Source organism: Lepidochelys kempii, chromosome 10 (assembly GCF_965140285.1).
Source record: "Lepidochelys kempii isolate rLepKem1 chromosome 10, rLepKem1.hap1, whole genome shotgun sequence".
Taxonomy (NCBI): Eukaryota; Metazoa; Chordata; order Testudines; family Cheloniidae; genus Lepidochelys; species Lepidochelys kempii.
Genome location: NC_136389.1, coordinates 9807974 through 9833486, shown reverse-complemented (window position 1 = coordinate 9833486; position 25513 = coordinate 9807974). Strand labels below are relative to the sequence as shown.

The 25513-nt window shown below is 48.8% G+C and overlaps 1 long non-coding RNA gene across 2 annotated transcripts in view; it reads right to left on the bottom strand.

The window, feature by feature from the left end:
* The window catches only part of LOC140918157 (uncharacterized), a 33251-nt gene extending 14821 nt beyond the window's left edge, over nucleotides 1–18430 (bottom strand). For both annotated transcript variants that reach the window (XR_012161094.2, XR_013636386.1), the window contains exons 1-2: nucleotides 17902–18430; nucleotides 11631–16399 (exon numbers count right to left, since the gene is read on the bottom strand). This is a non-coding gene — a long non-coding RNA (uncharacterized LOC140918157). The remainder of the gene's footprint in view (nucleotides 1–11630; nucleotides 16400–17901) is intronic.
* Nucleotides 18431–25513: the final 7083 nt, after the last annotated feature.

Below are 25513 nucleotides of genomic sequence, written 5' to 3'. Positions count from 1 at the left end.
CTGGAGGGCAAAAAACCTGACACCTTGGCTTGTCCAGATGGCACTTTGCCTTGCACCAGACTTTCCAGGCAATTTGTTTGTCCCCAGCCCGCTCTCCATCAGGCTCCCAGCATTGCCAGGTCCTCTCCCTCAGACGGGATTAAAGAAGTGCTGCTTACAAAGGATACGGAAAGCAGAGGTCACTTATGAAAGAGACAATACCTCCCTCATGCTCACATCAGTGTACAGTGCAGAGCGCACCGTGCATGCCCAGGGGGGCGAGGGAGAGGATAGTCTCAATGATCCCATTGAGGGGGTCCACATAAGCCCTACTGCCACATAGAATCATAGAATCATAGAATATCAGGGTTGGAAGGGACCCCAGAAGGTCATCTAGTCCAACCCCCTGCTCAAAGCAGGACCAATTCCCAGTTAAATCATCCCAGCCAGGGCTTTGTCAAGCCTGACCTTAAAAACCTCTAAGGAAGGAGATTCTACCACCTCCCTAGGTAACGCATTCCAGTGTTTCACCACCCTCTTAGTGAAAAAGTTTTTCCTAATATCCAATCTAAACCTTCCCCACTGCAACTTGAGACCATTACTCCTCGTTCTGTCATCTGCTACCATTGAGAACAGTCTAGAGCCATCCTCTTTGGAACCCCCTTTCAGGTAGTTGAAAGCAGCTATCAAATCCCCCCTCATTCTTCTCTTCTGCAGGCTAAACAATCCCAGCTCCCTCAGCCTCTCCTCATAATTCATGTGTTCCAGTCCCCTAATCATTTTTGTTGCCCTTCGCTGGACTCTCTCCAATTTATCCACATCCTTCTTGAAGTGTGGGGCCCAAAACTGGACACAGTACTCCAGATGAGGCCTCACCAATGTCGAATAGAGGGGAACGATCACGTCCCTCGATCTGCTCGCTATGCCCCTACTTATACATATTCTGGGGTCACATCTCTCTGGCAGTCTTGAATGGTTGCCATGAATTCTGCACCCATCAGGAGGTGAGTCAGGGCAAGGGGGTTCGGGGAAGACGCTGAGTGGGGGTTACAAAGGCTGTGGACATCACTCTTCCTAAGGAAAGCAGCTGCCCCCAAGGAATTACCCCTGGTTTAGGTCCAGCCTGGTACAACCGAGCCTCCACACAGCACCGATTTGGCGTGAACAGCAGCTTTATCAACACTGATTGTGAGTGATGCCACCCTCCTTTCTCCTCAACCCCCGGCTTTCACACAGGGCTGCCAAGGAATGGGACAGGGCTCGTCAGGAGGAGACACTAGTGATTCGAACAATGGACTCATTGTTTCTGAAACTGGCCACTGGTCTCTGTTAGCACACTCAAAACCACAGAGCCCTTCTCTGCGCCCTGTGTAGCTGCTTCACAGCTTTCCATCTTGGGCACTTCTTTGGTAACTTCAGCTGTGAGCCAATTCTTGGGTGACAGCAGAAGCGGACGAGTAGCAAATGCATAGGAGGACAGAGCCAAACTACACCAGAACCTAGAGAAGTTGGAGCAGTGAGGCCTGGAGCCTAGAACAAGCAGCAGCCAGAGAAGTCTCTGCCATCAGACAATTTTCACCCACTACTGATCAGGGCCCGATTTAAACCGGCAGCCAACAGGTCCAAGTGTTACAGCTCAGCACCCATCCCCTGAGCCAGTCAGTCTCCTTGAGTCCCGTTCAATAAGTACAACATAGTCCGTGTGGGGGTCTTCTTGAGCACAGAGCTCTACCTGGACAAATTGCAGGTTCAGGGCTGTTTCATATTGTAGCAATCACACCAATTGCATCCCCGAAGTGCTTTGCAGAGTTAAATAATACACAATAGTTAGCAGCAGCGAGAGAGGGCCAGGGAGAGAGAGAACTTAGGAGCCATAGGCAAGGGAGAAAATATATGTTTTCAAATGAGGTTGGCAGTGAGCTGGCTCGTCAGTGAGGTGGCGAGATACAGCCAGGGCTGCTTCCAACTTTTAAAATCCTGCATGTTAAGCTGGCTGACTTTTACTGCCGAGCCAATGAGCCACCTCCGGAAACGGGGCTAGGATGGTTTTTGCTGCACTGCATGTGTATGTATAAACTATGATTTCCTAAGAGCATAAGAGTGGCCATAGTGCGTCAGAGCAATGGTCCATCTAGCCCAGTATCCTGTCTTTCCACAGTAGCCGGTGCCAGATGCTACAAAGGGAATGCGCCTGCCCTGGAGACACCTGTATAAATGTTTTTTGGGCTCCCTGCAGAACGAAGACCTACAAAATGTTAATAAAATCATATACTGGACCTATGTCTGTTGGTGGAAGGTACAAGCTATTGAGCTTCACAGAATTCTTCTTCCGGTCTGGGGAAGGAAACCAGAGTGTGAGCAAAATACAAGTTGGGACAGATTGTTACACAGAAGGCGGTTAACACAAGTGGTATCATGTAGCATGTAACTTATTCTTGGCTGCATCACTAGCTTGTCAGGCAAATCAGCAAACCGCGTTGCGCCTTGGTGTCCCCATCCGTAATATGCCTCCCAGGGTTCCTGGGAAGCTAAGTTCATAAGTGCTGGTCAAGTGCCTTGAGAGCCGTGACTGAAAAGCACTATCACAGGGCAGAGTGTTGTTACACATCACCGAGCTCTTCGCTGTTTTGTTTCATTCTCGACCCCAACTCTTTAAATAGCCTAGATCCGCAGGAGCGAACCCAAGCACTGAGCCCATCAAGACACCGTCGCTGATTAGCAGGTTTCTTCCACTGCTCCTGCTGCGGATTGTCTTTTTTTTTTTTTTTAATTATGCAAAGTCGTAATCAAGGTCCTGAATTAGCTACTCATCTTGGATTAATTAGTGAGGGATGCCAATCAGTTTCAGCAACACGGAAAGGGCTCTGGATGGCTTCTGTTCATTTATCAGCATATCCCTAGGATTGTGTGTTTGTGTGCACACGTGTGGCTCTGTGAGTGACTGTGCTGATGGGTGTGACGCTCAGAGGAGTTCAATGAGCTGTATCAGCCAGGTTAGAAAAGTTATTTCTTAGCATGGTCCAGTGTGTGAAACACAGATTTAAGAGCTATCACACATGGGTCCTAGGCCTGGCTCTGCTACTATCTTGGTGAAATCACTTAACCTCTCTGCACCTTTGTTTCTCCACCTGTAGAATGGGGATAATCCCATTTATCTATGAGGCTCATCCCTGGCTGGATCTTGCTGAGGTGTGTTGAGATTCACACGTGGGCAGCTCTAGAGAAGAGAATGGCAGATATGTTGTTTTCTACATTGGTTTTGATGCTCTAGTTTTATTGCCATTTCTACAGGCTCCTTGTGGCTATTTTAGTTGGTCTCAGACATCTCTGGCTAGTTGTCCAGGGTATTTCAGGCAATGAGAAGTAAGATTGGGTGGGGTGAAGCAACGGGATTTGACACCTGCAGAGGCGTCCAGGGTTGTAGATGAATATAGGTACATGTGCGCAAACCCTTGGGAGTAAGTGGAGTAACTCAGAACAGACTCCAGCCTTAAGTCCTTAGGACCAATGGTATGGCTTGTGCATTTGCTCCAAGAGAGACCAGATGTCTCGATCCTGAGCCCACAGCTTACAACTGTGTCTGCGAACATGGAGTCTACAAATGTGTGCTCATAACAGGACATATCCTCTCACAGTGCCCAGCTGGAGCACCTGGCCTGGACTCTGGGGATCTCCTTAGGACAAGGAGTCCTTCCAAGCTGAGGCGTGGTAGCAGGCCTGGCCAATGCATGCTACTCTGGCTTCAGGGCTGGAAAAGGGTGCCTGGTGGAGAGGTCCCGAGTCCACAGGACATGGTAACTCATGGACACGCACAGCGGTGGATTTAGCACCCCCATTTCTAAAGAGCTGTTTCATGCAGCAGCCTGAGGAGCTGTCACAGGGATGAAGAGGAGGACTTGCCTCATAGGAATAATGCAGCTTTGGGGCAGCTATAGGTGCCAGCACAGAGAACACACCAACTCCAGGGCTGCAGTCTCTCTTCGCTTCTTTCCAGGCGCCTCTTGTCCTCGCTGCAGTGGGGGAGCCCAGTCCCACGCTGTCCCAACGCCACCAGCCGGGCCTGTGCCATCCCACTGGGTAACATTCACTAGCTGCTGGTGCTCCATCTCCTCCAGTGATTCTGGTTGAGATTTCACACCCATTGTTACATATTTCAGGAGTCTCGCTCCACGGTTTCTCAGTCCAAGTGCCACAGGTAACACATGGGGACCAAATGTGGTACAATGAGATTTGCATACAATTCTGTACACGCACACCTAGGCACTATGGACTACATGCAATGCAAGGTCTACAAGAAAGTGGAGAGACCCTCTCCACCACACATCTACCTGTGTCCCTTCAACAGTGCCCCATCTCTTGGGAGAAGTAAAAACTGCCCTGCTTCCCATGTCACAGAGGGAGGTGAAGAAGTGTTTGCAGGCTAGCAAGAAGAATCCCTTTCCCCTTCACTTTGCCCTGAGTCTCTCTGCCAGAGATTTGACTCTAAGTGATACCTTGTGACCACTGCTATTTACAGTCAGAGCGCCTCCTGGCATTCAGACTCTGTGTTGCACTGTGCTGTACCTCTAAGGCACCCTTTGGATGCTTCCAAGGTGCTGCACTGCCTTATCCTTTGCCTTTGTGTTCTGGGACTAGGACCAAGACACTTCTCCAATATGGTCCCTTCTGGGGTATCAACCGTCCAATGTAATCAGCTTCAGTGAATGGTAAACAAGAAGGCCCCCTTCCCCTTTGCAGGACAATGTCAAAATCACCAGCTTCACTCTTGGGATTTTCCTCCCAAGTGAGTCTCTCCTGGACAGAGAGCCCGGCCTTCTCTGTCAGCTCCTGCAGGCTCAGTTATAAGACCCAGCTGTCTAATGAGCCTTACCTAGCTCTGCCCCCTCTGGCCAGAAGGCAGTCAGTCCATCAGCCCACAGGTGTGGAGCATGTTTCTAACTGAGGCTCTTTCTCTTCTCTAGTTGGTGATGGGAGAAACCCCATCACATATCTATTATACCATCAGCTGTTAAAAGCATCTGCTCTAGTCTTCCCATGTTATTACGAAGACCACTGGCAATGCCACACCTTGAAGGACCTCAGCAGCCCCTCGCTAACACTCCTCCCCCCCCTTCTGACTGCCTCTGAATGTTTACAAAGGGTTTCTTGGCCTCCTTCCCAGGACCATGCTTGGGGGCTCTGCAGCTTCCAGAAGTCCTTTCTATGTGCTGCAGTGTGTGTCGGCCATCTCTCCGTCCCCGGAGTTTCACCATGCAGCTGGATATTTCCATGAATCGATGTGAGGAACATCCGGATTTGTCAAATCAAGGATGGGTTTCCTTTTCCTGATGGGGAGCCTCAACGGTCTCAGAGACTTTTGAGTTTCTTTTTAAGAGGCTAAGTAGTCGCCGATGACTTCAGTTACCACAGTAAGTATTTATTCCCTTAGCACTGCAGGGACAAGACAGCTCTGGGAGCATGTGCTGGATTCTAGTCCGGCTTATCTATCTAACTTTCTTAGAGTTTTATACTGCCACCCATCCGTGTAGTATCTTGCATTGTATCTGAGGCACTGGGCACCTTGCTTGTGAAATCAGTCACAATAGCCAGCTCCTCAGCCGCAGTGGCAGGGCTGTTTTTTCTTGCTGGTGATTATTATTTATTGCTTGTATTGTAGTAGCACCTGGGGTCCAGGGTGCCCTTGTGCTAGTCCTGTACTAACACTTAGCACAGGGTACTCCTGCCCCAAGGAGTTTGCAGTCTAAGTATGAGACTAGAGTCAGCAGGGTCCACGAAGAGCCCTGCTTGACTCTCAGATCCCAGAGAGTATCTGCAGGGCTGGCGGTTAAAAACACTGGCTGCCTTCATGCTTTCAGGTGGGCTTCTGCGGGTCGCGCTGGGAGCTGCGGTGTGCTAAGCTCTTTGGAAATTCTAGGCCCACCCATGGAACTCCGTGGTGCCATTCTTGCAGTCATGTGGCAGTAATACTTGTCTGCAGCGAGCATCTGCCTAGATGAGAAAGCAGTGGGAACAGGACAGCTCACTACTAAGATCCTATGTGTACAGGTCCTACCCACTCTTGGAATTTGTGCCCTAGGCCGATGCACTATCATGCCAGTGGATGATCTGGATCTCCACTGGTACACCGCCACTTGCTGAAGTTGGCCCTGCTGTATTTGCCTTTCAAGGCTCCAGAAAGAGCAGGGATTCAATGCAACAGCTCTTCAAAGGATGATCGATGATCGGGCTGGGAGTATTTAGCATAAAAAATGCACCTCTGAAATGTATTGTTCTGTGATCTGAGGAAACAAAATAGCAACCCGGAAGCATATTCTCTCCTTCTTAGTCTGACAGCTCCGCCAAGGGAAAAGCAGGGGAGAAGAAAGGGTGTTCAGCTGTCCAACGCAGCGGTTACTGGCTTGTGTGGCCCTCTGCTCTCCGTGGGGAGCATGGGGGATGCTCTGTTTCAGTCTGCTGGCCTTGAGCACATGCTGTCTCCAGAGCAACATGAATCTCTTGGAATAAAGGTGCTACAGAAGCGCAAAAGGTATTACTGTGAAGCATGAGCTATTATCTGGGAATGCACAGAGTTTGCCAATGTCACCAAGAATGACTGGTGAGCCATAAGACTGAATAGCCCAGGCTGGATGGGCATAAGCATCAGGAAGAGGCATTTAATCACTAGGTATTTAAGACCACAGTGACTCCTGTTTTGACTTTACTCCATATTATAGGGTGGCAGGACCCTGCACAGAGATGCAGGACTATTCTCCTGATTCACCTTGGCATACAGACCCAGCATGTCCTATTTGTTCTAACTCAGGAGCATAGAATGGTACGGAGTTAAAACAGAGGGAAGTAGGAGCTGAAATAACTACTGAGAAACCCTAGGAATAGTCAAGCCTGGGAGACAGCTTAGGTTGAGGTTTTGTTTCATGTGGATGTTGGTTAAGGCAGCAATGAGGAAGGGATAAATCAGGTTTCACTGCGCGTGTGAGTACCGTGTTGGGAGCAGGGCAACTTACACTACATCAGCGGCATCACATAAACTGACAAACTTTCTCATAATCTCTAATGGCGGGATGAGGGGCCTCTTTCTTGTCTTTCACCTGTTCATTGACGTGGGAGAGGCCTGGCAGTGCTTCTCATTGCTAGTTAGCAAACAGCTGAAGCCGTCCCAGCACATGTACAGTTATTAGAGATGACTACTCTGCAGGGTGCAGCCTGCCCAAAGTCCTGTGCTAAGGAGCACTCCTAGTTCGCATTTATCCTCTCCCCCTCTTCAGGGGGTTGATCTGTAGGAACAGGGACCAGCCCAGCCCATTCTTTGCTGCTGTGCTCTGAGTCAATTAGTGGATCATGAAATGTGGGTGATATTGGTGGATCTGCTGCAGGGGATGGGGAGACAGTCCAGAATCTGCTTTTCTACTAATTGGGAGCACTGGCCTTCATTCCAGGTGAGTTACAAGTATGTCAGAAAGATAAACGGGACTTTCCATTTGCTCTGTCTTATTAATTTGCCATCTGTGGTCATGGGCAGGGATCCTCCATCCAGGCTAGAACATGGATTTCTCCTTGAGCCCCGCGCACTGCGCCTGTCACCAATGTTCTGCTGCTGGGCATTTGAAGGGCCCAGAACACTCCAGACTCAGAGGATATCACTGGTCATAGGCAGGACCTAAAATAATTTAGGCAGTAACTTGGGGGAGGGGATAGGAGTGTCTTTTTTATTCTGTGTTTGCACAGCACAAGAGGGTCCTACTCCACGACCGGAGCTCCTAGGTGCTACAAACATAATAATACTGATTGATACATAATGGGAATAAATCCTTTGGCACAGCTGGAGAACTCAGCCAAACAGCAGAGCTTGCATAGACGAGTCACACTCATGTCCACATGTCACTGAAGATGGACCAGAACCATAAATTGTGGATGAGGATCTGAGGTGTCCATTCTGGGGTTTTACTTTGGCTCATTATAGAGATAAGAGTCATCCAGTCCCGACCCAACCAGCCCCAACATTCAGGGATGTTCAGATCTGGGGTTTGGTTTCATCCCGATCTCTTCTTGGGTCCAAAGCCAACTCGAGCCCAGGGTAAACACACACAGTTAATGCCACAAGCCCTTTACGGCTTCTGGTTTGAACTGGGTTTTTGTTCCCTGCTGAACTGGATTCTCACAAACATCCATGCAGAGGAGATGAATTGCATTTAACAAACTCTCTGGATCTTTTGTGTTCCTTGCAGGCATCAGTAATCCATGAATAACTGTGCACGGCTGTGTTCAAGCTACTGCATTCTTGTTGAATCTCAGACTTTCTTCTGCTAAGCTGGCTTTGTTGAAAAGCCACCGGTATTTTCTCATGGGGTGTACGGCTTACTCTCCTGAGCTGCCCTGGAGGAGTGCACTCCTGGGAAAGCATCTGAAGACGTAGGAGGCTATTTAGAGGCATAGTTTCCAAGAGAGGTTTGCATGCCGAGTTCCACTTCCAGTAGAGAATTGATGCAGAACATACGTACTCACAACACTATATATAACCAGTGAGCGTGTTTGTGTGTGTATACACACACACACACACACACACATACATGCTGCTTATTCACATGCTCAGCCATTCTGTCCAATTCCTTGCAGTCTCCTCTCAGAAATGACAGCTCCCATGCCCTACTCAATGACTCTTGAGACCATCACCTGGAGGGCGATGGGTGAAATTATTTTGAGAAGACCTTATGAGCCTGCTTTTTGGAAGGATGGGTTGTGCAAATAGGCATCCGCTTGGGCACTTTGTACGCACTGATTATGGTGACAGCACGTGGAATTGTGAAACGTGCACGTGCAAATGGGCAGTTGCGCACAGCTATAATTAACTGCACGTGCAGCTCTGTCATGCAAAAGCGTGCCTCTCCTTCTGAACATCAGACACTGGGGTGACGGGCGTTTCATGTGCCCAAAAAGGGTTGGTGCAACTAACGTGGGCTCAGCACAGTGCCCAGAAAATGAAGGGTGATGTGTGGAATTCGTGTACAAGGATCACCTTGAGTAATCCCCTCTTTTCATCATTTTATCCAAACAATCCCTACACAAAGATTTGTAAAAGTGTGAGCTTCCCAAATTAGACATTTGCATAAAAGCAAAATACCTTCATGGTGAGTTCTACCAGGCATGTGAATACCAAGGCAGGTCATTAAAGTTATAATTGGCTCTAATTAGCACTTCTACCAGCTGTAACATTCTTTACCTTCAGCCAAGTGGCACTCAAAAGGTGAGAATTTTTTTTCCTGCCTCTGAAATCATTAAGGAAATCAGCTCTGCTCTGATCCTTACAAATGACTGATCAGTCTAAATGAGAACAAAACACATCAGCACAAGTGGAGGGTGGCTGTTGGAAAGTAAAATTTGACACATACAGCTGAAAAGCCTCCCTTTATTGATCAGTAAAAGCAAATTCTGCTAGAAAGAGGTGAAAAAAGTAATATATGAAACACAATGGATCAGATTCTTCTCTCAGGTCCAATCCCAATCCAATAATCTTTACAGCCAAATAAATCAAAGGGCCAGAATGATCCTCTTCCTAGCACCCAGAGATTAACCAGGATTCAGCCAGACCCAAGGAACGTGGAGTTGATCAGAACAGAAAGAGCCCTAGTCAAGAACCCAACAGAATGAACCCAAGTCAAGAAGACCTTGTAGAAATTCAGGGCCATGTTCACAGAGCTAAGCAAATTCACCCCTAATGTGTTACGATTAAGTGTTCCACTCAGAATGCTGCTGGAGGACCCAATAGGATCGGTCTGGGGTGACAGGCTCAAGAAGAGCTTTCAGGAATTTAAAATATAATTGTCATGGGAGCGCCAGTACTGAAATATTTTGAGAGTAACAAAGAGCCTAAAATCTGAGTTGATGCATGCTGGAAAGAGCAGAGAGCAGACGTTTTTCTCTTATCTCGCCCACTGTTGAATGTCAGGGAACTACGGGATGGTGACTGAAATGTAAATACAGCAAAATCCCTCCCTAGAATCACAGGAGAACACAGCCCCTTGTGCTGGTTGGGCCTGGGCATGTAGCCCTCTGTGCTCAGTTCTTTATGCATGTCATTGACCTTGAGATTTTTGTCTAATAATGTTGGACCTTTTGTTTCTACATACTATGGAGCCGGACACATCAGAAATCCCTTTTACAGACAGTCTCTTCATTGCCGGTCTCAAAGGGCCTTTTTAAATGTGTGTACGTAGGTTGGATTCAAACTATTTTAGAGCTTCAGAGAATATCTCCCACGCATCCTCTTAGGATCATAGTCGATAGTGCTGGAAAAGACCTGTTAGATCAAGTCCATTTCCCAGCAAGGGAAGAATACGGTTTCCCAGTAGGGGCCTTATCCAGGACTGCCCTAACTCTCCATTCCCCATGCCCTTCCCTGCAGTCCCTGGGTTTTCATGGCATCTGCATAATATCCCCAGAACGGTTACATTTTAACAGGTTGCTTTATTGATGGGAGATCCCGGGTGCCCTGGTGTTGGGCACCAGTGTACATTTCCACAGGAATACATGGCATCCCAGAATACGGTTTCTCAGGTTATTTCATTTTCCAGTGTGGAGGAAGGGAGGAGAAATCTGGAATAAATTAGGAGGCTCCTTGCCTCCCAGCCTGCAAGCTTTTCATTTGGTAGGTTTCCCTTTATTTTGAAACTGGGTCAAGCAGCAATTGAAAGAACATTCAAGCTAACAACCCCAGACTGAAATATCGTCGAATCTAAATTATTCAGGCCTGGTTAAAAAATGTAACAACCCAACAAAACTCAGAGATTAAACTAGATCCTAACACCCGCAAACAAGCCCACACTCCTCTCGCACAGCCCCTCTGGTCTGAAAAAGGTGCGTTAGCCATGCTCAGCACCCACCATCGACAGAGGAGTGAAGTCTACGCCAGTGCTTCCACCCTCCCACCCTTTGCTCTAGGGATAGGGAGACCTAATCCAGGATTTCATTGGTAGGTCTCTTTCACGATGGTGGACAGAATAATCTGGCTCCGAAGCAGTAATCTGGCATGGGACAGCAAAGGCACTAGGCAGGGTACTGAGACGAGCAAGGGCTCGTATGCCATGCAAGAGGAGGGTAAGCACAGAGGGCATGGGACATAGGCGCTGACTTCGTGCATGCTCGGGGACTGGAGCACCCATGCGGAAGAAATGGTGGGTGCTCAGCACCCACCGGCAGCCCCCCCATCAGCTTCCCCCCAGTGCCTCCCACCCGCTGGCCAGCCCCTGTCAGCTGTTTTGCAGCGTGCGGGGAGGCTGGGAGGGAGGCGGGGGGAGGAGCGCAGACATGGTGTGCTTGGGGGAGGGGGTGGAAGGAGGCAGGAAGAGACGAGGTGGGGGTGGGAAGAGGCGGGGTGGGGCCTTGGGGGAAGGGGTGGAGTGGGGGCAAGGCCTGGGGCAGAGCCAGGGGTTGAGCACCCCCCAGCACATTGCAAAGTCAGCGACTGTGGCACTGGAAACCCACTTGGAAGGAATTCATCCTGAGTTCTAGCCGAGTCGAACAGATTGCCGCAGGGCCAGATTCTCAGCTCATATTAACTGGCACAACTCCAGTGAAATAAATGCAACGTTGCTAATTCACACTGGCTAAGGATCTGGCCCTATTATACAGCAGACTCACACTTAACCGATTTTCACCTGTGAAGGTGTTTCCTCTCCTTTCTATACCAGTTCTCAGGGCTTGTTGGAGGAGCGCCTTTATAAATGGAGAAATTACGGGTGACCCGGCAGGCCCCTGGTGTTCCACACAACTTGAAACAGGGAGCGATCACGCATCCTTCCCTCTGCAGCTGTTAGCTGTTGTCAGTGATGAGCTGCCAGAAGCTGAAGAACTGGTTTCTTCAGTCGCTCTGGGTCTTCGGTGGCACTGAAGGACTGCAGGGCCGCCGGGTGAGTAGAAATTCTCAGGGGAGCCTCCCCAACGGAGAGTTCAGGCGGGACGGTCAGGACGGTCCCACGGGCCGCAGTTTGCCAAACCCCTTTAACAACCGGTTCTAAGCCGGCTGCAAAATTTAACCACCGGTTCGCACGAACGGGTGCGAACCAGCTCCAGCTCACTACTGGCTGTTGTACTTTTAAGTTACCGTTGTTTTAGTCAAGATCCCAGCCATAGTTGTGCACCACTGCGAACGCTGTACTCTGTGGCAGGCGCTAGCAAGTGGCAATTCCAAATTTCTGTAATGTAGAAGAGCGACTAGAGCTGAACCCGGTTTCCTCCCTCTGGGCACCGCTCCTGTTGTGGGGCTTAAGCGCATTGCTCAGTAGTAGCTTGTGGTTTATTGAAAACTGTGTTAAAATGATAAAGCTATTGGGGTTTTCCTGGTCCTGCTTGCAAGCTAGGGCTCTGTAAGGAAGCATGCAATCGGGATCTTTCAGCAGTTGGTCTTCCAAGAGCCAGCCTAGAGCAAGGTGGGGTGAGTTGTATCTCACTGCCTTAGGGAGCAGCCTGCTTTGTCTCTCTCTGGTTTGGGTTCTTGTGCATTAAAGTTCTGGATTCTAAGAAATAAAGTAGTGTTAGGTTGTGACTTTCCAGAAAGTTTATCTAACTTCTCTGCTTGTATGCCATGAACATAACATAGCTAAGGGTTTCCTTGATATAAAGCTGTCAGAGCTGAGCTGTCAGCTTCTTTAGGCACTGTGAGAAGTCCCTATGTATAGCCAAATGCATCTGAGCCAGGAACACGGTGCTTTCCCAGAGAGTGCACTGGCAGCTGACTCAAAGAACCCCCCTCAATATTTACAAGCCTCTGAAAACTGGAGCAGAGGCTGAGTCCTTAATGGAATGTACTTTCAGCCAGCACAATTTATTTAAAAGCAGACAGATCCTGCCAATTAAAAAAAATAAAACTAAAAAACCAACCCCTGCTGGCTTGGCTGATTTCCATGATGTCAAGTGCCACTGGCTGTGAGGGCAAGGGGAGAACGTGGAGCTGACTGGACATGTGGGAAGGGACCTAGGAGAACGTGGAGCTGACTGGACGTGTGGGAAGGGACCTAGGAGAACGTGGAGCAGACTGGACGTGTGAGAAGGACCTAGGAGAATGGGGAGCTGACCTCTGGCCCCTGCTGCCCCCTCTGGGCCCTCAGCCTCAACCCAATTGCCCCTGGCCCCCGCTGCCTCCCTACCCACCTCCCCATCCAGGGCTTAATTTGTCCCCGGGCTTGCTGGGGCTGTGTTAAGTCTGCTGTGAAAAGTAATATTAACAAACATACAAATGTTAATTTTTACAGCAGCAGACTTACTAGCTAGCAAGTCTAAAAAAAAGCAACCAAAAAAAGCAAAAGAAACGACAAAAAAAGACAAGAACGTGCAAAGCACCGTATGTGTGTTTCTATTCTGTTTCGGCTCAGTCAAGAACAGAGACAACTGTACATTATTTTTATTACTGAGTCTGTCAAAAACCCTACCTAAATAGATCACAGTGATTTGGCCATGTATATGTGCATATTGATTTGTTTTTCCTAAAGTTAATTAAGTATTTTAGGAAAATTGTCAGACCAGCCACCAGCAAGAGTTGGTGGCTGCACGCTGGGGCCACCAAAAAATTTGTTGTGAGAACCCCTGGTCTAAGCAACACATGAATGTAGCAGACAGTGGGAGAGGGGGAAAAGGGGAGGGAAAGACAATGCATTTAGGGTAGGTCTGGATTAGTAAAGTAGTTGGAGGGTCGCTGACACGGATTATCTAACCCCGACCTAATCACAACGTCTTCTCCTAATCCCTAAGGCCTGAGCCCAAGCCATCCGTGAGAGTCTTTCCACTGAATTCAGGGTATGTCTACACTGCAAGTGAAGGTGAGTGTGGTATAGCTGGGCATAACTGTCCTCGCTTTAATCTAGCTGGCATGGGTAACAATAACAGTGAAACCAAGGCAGCAAGGTCTACTCACCCATGTACAAACCCAGCAGGGACCCTGGACACATACTCAGGCAGCTAGTCCCTGTGGCCACATCTTCACTATTGTTACCCTGCTAGCTAGATTAAAGCAAGGACAGGTGTGTCTATCCATGCTAAAACCACACCTTCACTTGTAGTGTAGATGTACCCTTTGGGTCAGGCCCTTAAACTGTATTCACTTGCTAAATAACCACTGACTAGTTATATGAAACATCCCCTGCCTGTTATTTCTCAAAATCTCTGTTTCCAATTTATTTTTAACATTTCTAATTTGTAATAAATGTTAAGATTTCTGCCTTTTTTCTAATTCCTTTTAACCCTCTGCCTGTTTCTAGTTTAGTTTTTTTAAAGATTTCTGCCTCTAGCTATAATTTCTATTTAAGCCTCCAACTGTTTCGAGGTTGTCTTTTTTAGACTATCTATTCCTATTTTTTGTAAACACCAGCTCTTTGTGTGTGTGTGTAGAAGTCATTCATGAGATGTCTATGCTAGCAGTCGTGCCAACCCCATGCGCTCAAAAATCACAAGTAAGTGCCTCAAAAATCATGAGATTGGCTTAAAAATCCTGAGATTTTTAAACAAAATACATGTTACATTCTTGCTGTTTGCTTTCAGGAGTTTGAAGCTTTACCATGCGCTCGGATCACATTTTCGAGCTTTTTTCTGCAACCATGAGAGCTAGAAACTTACTTTAAAAGAACAACAACACAAGCTGAGATTCCCTCATAATCACATGAATCCGGGAGCTGGGGCTTGGAGAAAACATCATACATCACAGAATTCATAATAAAATTGTGAGAGTTGCCTCTTTAGCTGCCCACATCCAAGGAGGTGGTTCCCTATACATGTCCTAAGAGCATCGCCATCTGTCCTAGTCCCTAGGTGTGATGTATAACAACATAAATGCTGCTTGCTCTAGCCTGCATGGGGAATCTCCTCTGTTGCCTTTGCAGCAATGAGCAGTGCAGTTTATCACTGTCTGGCTCTCTCGCTTGACCATAGCTCCAAAGGCTTGGCATTGCCTAACTATTCTAATTTCACAGCCAGGTTGCTAATTCCTATGGCATATTTCCCCTCTGCTCCGTCTCCAGTAAAGTCAGCTCAGCTACCTTGGTCCTGAAACAACGTAGTGAAATGGACACAAATTTTCAAAATGTTTCACTGTTGCTGAATCCACAAAAAAAGTTTTGGCTGAAAAATTTTGTCCAGCTCTGGTTATTTCCTCCTGTAAGGCTATAACCTCATTTCCAGTGCTTACTTTGCACCTCTGGGCTTGGCAGTTCATAGCCCCGGCACCTCTTTCTTTACAAATTAAGCACTGCTCATCTCGCTTCCATTGAAGTCATTGGGAATTTTGCCATTGGCTTCAATGGGAGCAAGACTGGGCCCAGAACACCACAGCAAGGCTTGAGCCTAGGAATCACTCGGCTCCCATTCACAAACCCAACATGTAAAAAAGCAAAAGGCCAGATGGACACAAACCCTTTATTTTGATATAGCTGCCTGTGTGGACACGTGGTCCCCTGTGTGCAGATGTGGGGACAGTGGGATGTGACACTCTGAAGGTGTCATTTTGCCCTATGTCCCAAATTTAATTTGGTCACGGTGGGCTCTTATAATCGGACACATTGGCTGGCGGACTGCCCCATCCCACATCAATTTGTAGAGGTCACCTCCAGGGCTGGTTCCTGCCGTAAGCAGAATACCATCATCCTAGGGCTATGGTTCTCAACCACAGGTACATGTACCCCTGGGGGTAAGCAGAGGTCTTCCAGGGGGTACATCAACTCATCTAGATATTTGCCTACTTTTACAACAGGCTACATAAAAAGCACTAGCGAAATCAGTACAAACTAAAATTTCATACAATGGCTTGTTTATACTGCTCTATATACTGAACACTGAAATGTAAGTACAATATCGCTATTCCAATTTATTTATTTTATGATTATATGGTAAAAATGAGAAAGTCAGCAATTTTTCGGTAAATAGTGTGGCTGTGACACTTTTGTATTTTTATGTCTGATTTTTGCAAGCAAGTAGTTTTTAAGTGAGGTGAAAGTTGGGGGTCCGCAAGACAAATCAGACTCCTGAAAAGGGGTACAGTAGTCTGGAAAGGTTGAAAGCCACTGTCCTAGGGCAACAGGCTATTTATTGCATGTGGCAGGCTGGGTGGAGAGGACATTTTTCATAGTTTTCCCAAAACCCTACAGCTGGCCCAGAGTAAACCATTTTCCTTTTGTCTGCTAAAGCTCTCCCAGGCTGGGCCTGGAGACACCATTAGTGGAGATCTCACCCAGCCCAGCCTGTGCCTTTGAGGATCTGGGGCCTGGGACCTTTCTCTGCAGAAATCTAGGGAGTGAAGCGTCTGTGTTCATGGGAAGTTCCTCATCTGTTTCAAACAGTGACGCGTCTTTCTTCATGGTGGTGTCGGCATTGTTACAGCAGCCACCAGCTGCCCCTCTGAACCATCTCTTTGGGCTGCTCCATGAGAGGCGGTTCCTTTGTCCTGTACAGATTGATTGATGTAAATGAGACTAATAGGTTTTAACTGAATAAGTTCAGGATAAATTGGGTTTCATCTCCACAAGAACCAGATGGCACAATGATGTCGTTACAGAGAATGCTCCATTAGAGACACGCTTATTTGTTTATTTACTGGTGAATCCAAAATACTTCCTCGGGGTAAAGTGCACATTACACTTGGAAAACCCTGAACAGGTTTTGTGACTTTTAGTATGGAGCGTACAGTTCCGATTCTGGGCCTTTCCTAACCAAGAGTCACCGTGTCTAACGCATTCAGCGATCACTAGCACCCTGTTATTAAATAGCCCTCGTCATCAGAACAACACACAGGGGCTGCAATGGGACCCAAGAACTTTACTGCCTGCTACACCGACTGTGGTTCATGAGGGAAAACACCTCTTAGATCACCGAGTCAGTCTTCCCTGGGGAGGCAGGACATATTGTCGTCCTGTGACAGAGGGCGAAATGCCAACCCCAAAACTGAACAAATCATGAGTCGAGCTCCGAAAATCATGAGATTGCCTTGAAAATCATGAGATTTCAGAGGCTTTCGGGCACACGCGGGTCACGTTTGCAAACTTTTCTCCACCACCCTGAAGGCTAGGAACTTTCTTTAAAAAAAAAAACGAAAGCCAAGATTCTCCTGCAAAGTCCTGGCTCCAGGATCTGGGGCTTCAAGAAAACCACTAACTATCGTGAGCCTATAAGATCGCGAGCGTGCGTATCAGCCAACACAGTGGATCTCAGTGTACGTCTACACTGCAGGCAGAGGGGTGCCTGCAGCACGTGCTAACTCTGCTTTAGCCAGCTCAAAAGCAGTGAAGCACGTCAGCGTGGGCCAGCCACTGAAGGACGCACCCAGGGTCCTGGTGGGCTTGTACCACCTGTGCTGCCATACTGACAGCACTTCATTGTTACTGTTATTCAGGCTAGCTCGATCAAAGCTAGCTTGGGCCCATCTGCTGCAATCCTCTCTCTGATTGTAGGAGTGGGTGCCTTGCTGGCCAGGAAGGCGGAATACAGGTGCAATTGCCCTGAGCTGTGACATGATTGCAGATGTAGCCATAACCTTAGCCGACAAGCCTAGAAAAGTTTCAGAGCAGCAGCCGTGTTAGTCTGTATTCGCAAAAAAGAACAGGAGGACTTGTGGCACCTTAGAGACCAACCCATTTATTGGAGCATAAGCTTTCGTGAGCTACAGCTCACTTCATCGGATGCCTAGAAAAGACAACCACACCTGCTTTACCAGAACCTGCTCTTTTCAAGGAAGCAAATCCTTCTGGTTAAAATCAAAGGCAAAAGTATTATGGACAGGGGCTATACAATTGCAAACCAACAGGAAAATCGACTTTGGGGCATATTTTTGAACATAGCCTCATTGTCTGCCGCTCCTGCTCATGTTACCTAAACCCTGGTTATGCTGCCCCCTAGTGTGGGGGGAGGGCGTATGCTATTACATTCCATGATAAATTTCCCATCCCTTACCGGAGTTAATCCTGCTGCTGATCATTCCATGCTACTGCCTGTTGCCCGACTGGGTCCGTGCCATAGAAAGGCGAAAAGTGCCATGCGACTAATAAGATAAATGGCTGTGGCTGTTATTCACAAACTCAGGAGCTGCTGAAGTGCTTGTTGGCCCATGCAGTCTGCTGGTTCCTAATTGGCTTCATTTTTCATACTAGGAGATGGCATTTCTGTGAGACAGTACATAGCTAATGGAGAAAAGCGAGCTACATCCCAAACATAATCCTCAGTGCATCAGGGAAAGGCGATGTTCTGCTGGACCACCTTTGGTCAGCGGTTATCAAACATTCATTTTTCCACCTTCCATATTCCTGGGTTTCTCCTCCAGTGCGCACCTCCCGGAGAGACTGAGGTTCTGCCATGCTGACCTGTGCACCAGCAAAAATATTTTTTAAAGGGGGCAAATATATTTGCAGAAATGAGTCTGCCAGCTTTGGAAGAGCCCTGGGAGCTAAGCCCAACCCCTGAGACAGGCTGGTTCCATGAACTGAACTCTGTGGTGCAAAAACACGTGGCAACCCTATTCCTGTGTTATCTTTAAGGACATATGTGAGCCAGGCTTCCAAGAAGGAGAATGACAATGACTTTGCACATATACACCCCCTTTCATCCCAGGGTCGCAGAGCGCTTTACAAAACCAGGTCAGTGTCATTAGCCCCCGTTTAACAGACGGGGAAAGTGAGGCACAGAAGGGTGAAGGGAACTGCCCAAGGTGACCCAGCAAATCAGTGACAGAGCCAACAATAGAAACCCGGTCCTCTGCCTTACAGTTGCTCCCTCCTAGGCCGTACACTGCATGCCTCTTCAAACTGGTCAGCATTTTTTTAAACGAAATTTCTTGTTATTGTTAAAAAATAGCCTTTTTCAAGAACTGTTGAGACATTTTTTTCTAACTGTTCCAGTGTTTACAAAACTTTCATGACATTTTTGTCAACAAAACAATTATTGAAATTATCAAAATGTTGCGCTTACCAAACTCTGGTTTTCTGGTAAATGAAAAATGTTGACAACCCTTTTGATAACGATTTTGATTTAAAATTTTCCGCCACCGTTTTCTTTTAATCTTGTGACATAGAAACAACATTGCAATTTCCAAGTTTTCCCTGCATTTTTTGCCTCTAAATTTTTCACCCAGCTCTCTTGCCCAGGAGGCTGTTTGGCTGGCTGGTGCCACAGGCCCTGGCTCTGGCTCTGGTTCTTATTGAAAGTGGAACAGAAGCTAGTCTGATTAATCCCTAGGATGGATTTATTTCCTGGGGTGTGATCCCTGGCTCTGCAACCTGCGCTAAGGTGAGAGTCTGCATTCGCATTTGCCCTGACTGTCACTTAATATACCTCTGTTTTTTAGGGAGTCGTGTGAAAGGGAAGCAAACTGATGTTGTTTAGCAAAGTTATAAATCAGCAAAGGGGAAATAATCTCACAATAATAAAGAGAAAACCCTGTAACCAAGCACTGCCTAATTGCTCCGTGGTAGCTCTCAGGGAGAATGCTTAGTGAGATAGTGGCTAGGCCACAGGCACAAGGCTACAACTAGTAAAGGTGCAGTCCTGCTCTCACCCTCAGCTGTTGTGTTTCCTGCCACTTGCCTGGATTCATACCTGAAAGATCCCTCTGCAAGTGGCTCGTTCCACTGAAGGAGGGGGAGCTAGGATGTAGTTAACAGGAAGGAAGGGGAGTCGATGGGGAATTTCACCTCCCTTCACAGGGCTTGATTCACCATTGCCTGCCCCTCCTGTGTCATTTACATCCATGGGTATAAAATGTTACTAGATCAGAGTAATGGGAAGTCAGGTCCACAATGTCCTTTCGGCAACAGAAAAGAAATGCCAGCATCTTATCGAGGCCACTTGTCTCTACCTGTGCCAGGGCTTTGAGCTTCACTTGCGAGGGCAGAAGCGAGTGTACATGGCACACAGTCCTTCTGGCCCAACCTGCCTGCTTGCTCCTTCCTCTGAGCAACTGTGTTACTGGAACAGACCAGGATCCCACTCCCAGGGGCGCTCACAGAATGGGGTTCTTGGATATCTCCAGGCTTTGCCAACTTAGAGGCAGAGAAAAGACGCTTGGAAACTAAACCAACACAGTTCACTCTGTCAGGCTTCCCAGCCTTGACAGCGTCTCCTTCACTGTCTGCTTGGTGAAAGTGTGCCCCACACACCCTGCTCCTCAGCTGGGCAAACACTGGTTCCTGCCCACTAGACATGAGATCTTGGGAGGTGTGGAGAAACACTGTGGGGCTGAGAGAGCTTAGAGTCAAAGAGACTCTGAGCTGTAGCTCACGAAAGCTTATGCTCAAATAAATTGGTTAGTCTCTAAGGTGCCACAAGTACTCCTTTTCTTTTTGCGAATACAGACTAACACGGCTGCTGCTCTGAAACTTCCCTTCCTACTGTGGAACAGAGGGAGGCCTCCCTCTTTAGGAGTTAGAGGGGGATGGAGACAGGTTTTGGGGGGATGGCAGGAGATCTCTAGGATATGTTTAAACAGGCAAACACACACACATACACGCACACAGGCTTGGGTCTAACTAGGAAATTACACTAAAGAGTTCCCCTTTTGGGCCACTACCAGTTCAGCTGCCATGGATGAGATTTTAAAATTCCCTGCTTTAAACAATGTTTCCCTCTCTCTCTCTCTTTCTTTCTCTCTCCCCAAATTACAGCTGGACAAATACAACAAAAACTATTCCACTACTATTTGCTCTTAACTTTAAATTGAATCCACGTTGGCCGTGTTCTTTCTTCTTTCCCCTTCGTGCCTTCCCACAAACGTTCATGCAATCCAGTCAAATGCTAGTGAACGCCAAAGTTGCACTTGTGTATTTGTGTGGGATGTGCTTGCATGCTCATCCAACCAGGGAGCAAAAAGGTAATCACACCTGACTATTCTGACCAATCATAATTTACCAAGATAGTTTGACTAGTGAGTAATGAATCATGTTTGTGATCTACAGAACATTGCAAAAGTCACCAAACACTTTTGCTGAAGGAAAATAAAACGGGAAGAAATTGCCACCTGCCCAGGATTGTCCCACAAAGGAAAAAGAGACAAATTCCTTGGGTAAATTATTTGTTTTGGATTATTCACTCTGTTCTATTCCGAATGAAGAGGATGCTGAGCAACTGTTGCCTACTGTATCTCTCTAATTTCCTCTGGCATCATCAAAGCCAGCACTGCGTCCCACAGGACCTGTGAGCTGATTTATGGAAGGTGGCACTTACTGACTACCAGAAGATTGTAACTCATAATGAGGCTCTTCAAAGTTGCAGCCGATGCATGTGAGGTGGGAAACAGGACTGCTGTTGTCTTTCCCCTCCTTGGCTCCTACCTACTTTATCTGTTCTGGTTCCAGGAAAGCCCCTTACTAGTCAGAAAGTAAAGAAAATGTCACATACCCCTCTCCTTCCCCTAATGGGCTCAAACATTGTTTCTTTCAGTGGATACAGACATGGGCCACTTAGTCTGACATTAATATAGTTCTGGGGTGTACGTATCTGGGACCTTTGGGATGGCAGGGCCATGAATGAGGAGACCCAAAGGTGTCAACTGCAAATGATAGAGCAAAGCCAGGGTTTGAATGGGTGGAAAATCCACAGCTGGAGAAGAACAGTTTGGTACTGAACTGCCATGGTCCTGGTACTATTCCAGGTGTATCCTCAGTTTGGAGACGTGTCCCCTTTTCTTAGCCTTTGCCTAAGGCAACACTTCAGAGGACTAATATCCAAATCTGCTCTGGTGCCCAAACTTTCCAGCTGATATTGCTGCAAGTCAGTGTGAGGCAGAGGGAGCTCGGCAGGGTTAGAGGGACAGAGACAGCTCTTGAGCATGGGTTAATGGGCACTGTGGGGACTAGAGGCAAAAAGACACTTCCTCCCTGCTCTATCCCTCTTTAGGAGCTAAAGGGATGGAGACAGGTTCTGCTGAGGGATACCAGCAGATCTTGGGTGTGGCTCTAATGTGTGTGGTTTGCTATAGTAGGTTGAAACCAATGAGTCTGAATGTGTAATATCCTGCCGAAGGGACCCGCCTCCATGCCCTCCACCAGAGATTTGGAGCAGCCAAAGTAGATCCAGCTCCCCAAGGGCCCATGCTGGGACAGGCTCTCTGGGAGGCTTCATTTCAGGTAGACAACTGGCCATGAGGGATGTAGCCAATAAACCTGACTGTCCTTTACTTTAACCCTGACCAGATTGTGTCCTGCCCCGCATAGGAAGAATGGTGGAGGGTGAAGATTCCCCACCTACAGACATACTTTCTCCCCTGCAGGAGAGTGGGGCGGTTCCATTGGGGAGTGCATGAAGTGCTCTCTGCTAGCTCCACCATTGGTGGGCCTGTGCCATTTTGCCTGTGTTTGAAAGGGTCCCTCCAGGATCCCAGTTCCCATGCCTTCTCCAAGCAAGTGAGCAGATCCTTCTGCTCTACAGCTTAGCCGAACGTTATTGAACCATAATCAACCCTTTTATTGCAGTATCATTACCTCAGGCCGAGAGATGGGGGCCATTGTCTGAGGATGAAGTGCCCCGGAAAGCTGGCAGCCTGGCCAAACGTGGGTGCAGGTCCGTAATTAAAGGAAGCGGGCAGTTAATGGAACAGCAGCAATGCCTCCAGCGAGATGCCAGGTGCGGAGTTTGTGACACCCAGGCCTCGGGCACAGTTAGCCACAAGCAGCAAAGTGCAGTGAGCAGGGTAGGCATCATTTGGTTGGCTCCAATGGTTTTAACCCTCAGGACTGCTCTGTCTTTGCCCCCAGGAAGTACTGTCTTGTCCCAGGTGGCAAGAACTTATTAGTCAACAGCCAGTCCTTCTACACCATGAGACAGGGTTGGAGCATCAGGGCTGCTGCCTGACACCTCTTCCTGCCGTTTTTAGCAGCTTAAGAAATAAAATCAAGCATCTCAAAGTCCCTTTTATCGCAGTCCTGCTGGAGGAGGCTCCTCCCAGCTTGATATTAATGGCAGATGTTGCAGGGTGAAGCTGGCTTCTGCCCCTTTTTCCAGGTCTAGCCATTAACCCCTTCCTGCTCTGGTCCAGTTTGATCTTTGTTCACCCCATCACCAGCCTCTGTACCTCCTTTCGGGGTGCTCTGTCCCATTTTTGCTTGCCTCGCTCTGTTTCCTGTCCCACTTCTGCATGCCTGTCCCCAGTTTCCATGTGTCCTCCCCGGGGGCTCCAGCTCCTTATGCCCCATTCCACTTCCATCTGCTGTCTTAACAGACCAAGGGAGCTGCATGAGGCGAATCCACATGGTGGGAAGGCCCTGTCAGTGAGCACCAATGCACCCTGACAATGACTAGGGCTTGCCATTTACTCAGACTGCTGGGTCATGAATCCATCATGCAGAATCACTAAAACTCATTGGCAATCACCTCAGAGCTTGTCCCCTGACAAAAAGCCCGAGAGAGGAGGCCCAGTCTGTGACTGTCTGTGGCACTCCATACTGGGTAAATACATTCTCTCCAATACCAGGGGCACAATGCACATTTGACTCTGAATTATAGGAGTGTAAGTTTGACTCCTGTCTGGCTCTCACACACGGTCTCTGGAAACAATCATGCACTGCCTTGGAATATGGATATAGATGATCTAATAGGTCTTTTCCATTTAAACGTCTTTGGTTCTGCTCACCAAAATTACATCATGGGTTTCCATTGGGGGATGGTATTTTTCTTCCTTCCCTGAACTATTGTGTATGGAGTCTGTGCGTTATTAAACTGGTGCTGCGTTCCACCCCAGAAGTGGCAGCATTTCAGTGATGTCTAGCATGAGCCCCCCTGTATGGTTTGTACGGCAGTTTGCTGAGTTTGTCATATGCCTTTGAGATCCTCCAGGTGCAACAGGAATGTAAGATTGTATTCTTTAGTTAAGTGGCTTTGAAGCTGAATGTGTTCTGCCAGTTTTATTCAGGAGGAGAGTGGGGGAGAAGGGGGGCAGTGGAGTCATTTTCTAGTGGGGCTCACAAGCAAAAGCTAGTTGAGAAGAAGGTGTGTGGAACTGTTTTTCCGCTCTGTTTGTCTTGTCTTGTCAGGGTTTCTGTTTGGTATGTGGGAAGGAGAGCAGGTTGGGTGCTCCAACTCTGGCACCCGGGCACTGGCAGTCACTGCTATCGGAGAATGCACCTGTACATGTTGCCATTCAGCTGCTGGATACAGGCAGTGACTCGATGGGCCCGATTCCTCATGGTCACTCATTCACACCTGTGCTAAGTGCAGGGGGTGGAAAATCCTGCTATTCAGGTAGGGTAGCGCTTTGCAAGGCAGGGGGAAACCAGGCCGAGTGTCACTCGCTGGCCTGCTCCCATTAAATCAAGCTCCCGTTTACTTCCATAGGAGTAACATTAACACCCTGAATCAGGTGCCCATGTAGCTTGGGTGCTTGGTATCACTCAGCCTTCAGCCTCAGGCCTCACTGTGGCCCTGAGACACCAACAATTCCTAATCGTTGGGTTGTTGTTCCCAAATGGTCCACATGGAGATCAGGGTTTGGCACTATTTATTAATGAGAGTAACAACAGATTACGTTTATCTAGCACCTTTTCTTCCAAAGGGCTTGGTTCAATGTATACATGTATCAGTTCATCCTGGAATGCGGCCACCTCTGGGGTGAGAAACAGCCCCTATTTAACCGTGCACAGCAACACTGTGGCTCCATCAGCGAAGGAGAAGACTCCTGGCTCCAACTGAAACGATGGGGAAGTTTAGGTAGGCAGAATGTGACCCCCGCATTAGCCCTGTCTCTTAATATTATTATTGATGATGGGTAGGGCCTTCCCCGATCAAGGCTCGGGGCCCCACAGCGAGGCGCTGTACAGAGAAGTAACAAAGGGGTCCCTGCCCTGCAGAGCTGCCAGTCTAGGTGTGGGGCAGGATGGACCGAACAGACCGTGGAGGGTGGGGTGGGAGGAGGCGGTTACAGCAAAGCAAACAGCCATCTCGGCTGCCCATCGGCCTAGCCAGCGTAGGGCAGGGCAGTTTGTGGGCAGTTTGGAGGGGGGGGAGGTTGCAATACTCCTGCTCCGACGGTGAAAAGCCCCACCAAGCAGCAAGGCCCGTGGCCCTGTCTGCCAGCCAGCGGCCAGGGCCCCCAGCAGCACGGCGGCCCCCAGCCTGGCGCCCGGGCGCTGGCTCAGACCGGCCCGGGGGAAGCTGCCACCCGCCCCAGGGCTGGCCGCGCCCCTGGTGCGCCGGGCTGCTCCCACCCAGCCCAGCGCCCCTAGGCCATACCGCCGGGGCTGCTGCCTTGGCGCCTGGCTCCAGCGCCCGCCCCCTGCGCAGGGCACAGCTGGACCCGCGGCCTGGCCGGGGGCAGGGGGTGACCGGGCACCCAGGGGCGGGGAGGACCTGGGCTGCCTGCTAAAGACACCCGGGTTCACCTACCCCCCCACCCCACGTCCCTCTCCCCCCAGCCGCGGGCTGGAGACCTGCCCGGGGCTGGCACCAGAGGCCCCGGGCACCACCCCTTGGCCAGCCCCGGGCAGGGCGCGGGTCCCCCGGGGGCTCGGCAGGCGCGCGGGGGGCGGCGGGGAGAGGGCGGAGCGGGCGGGCTGTCTCCGGCAGGAGGAGGAGGAGGGAGCCG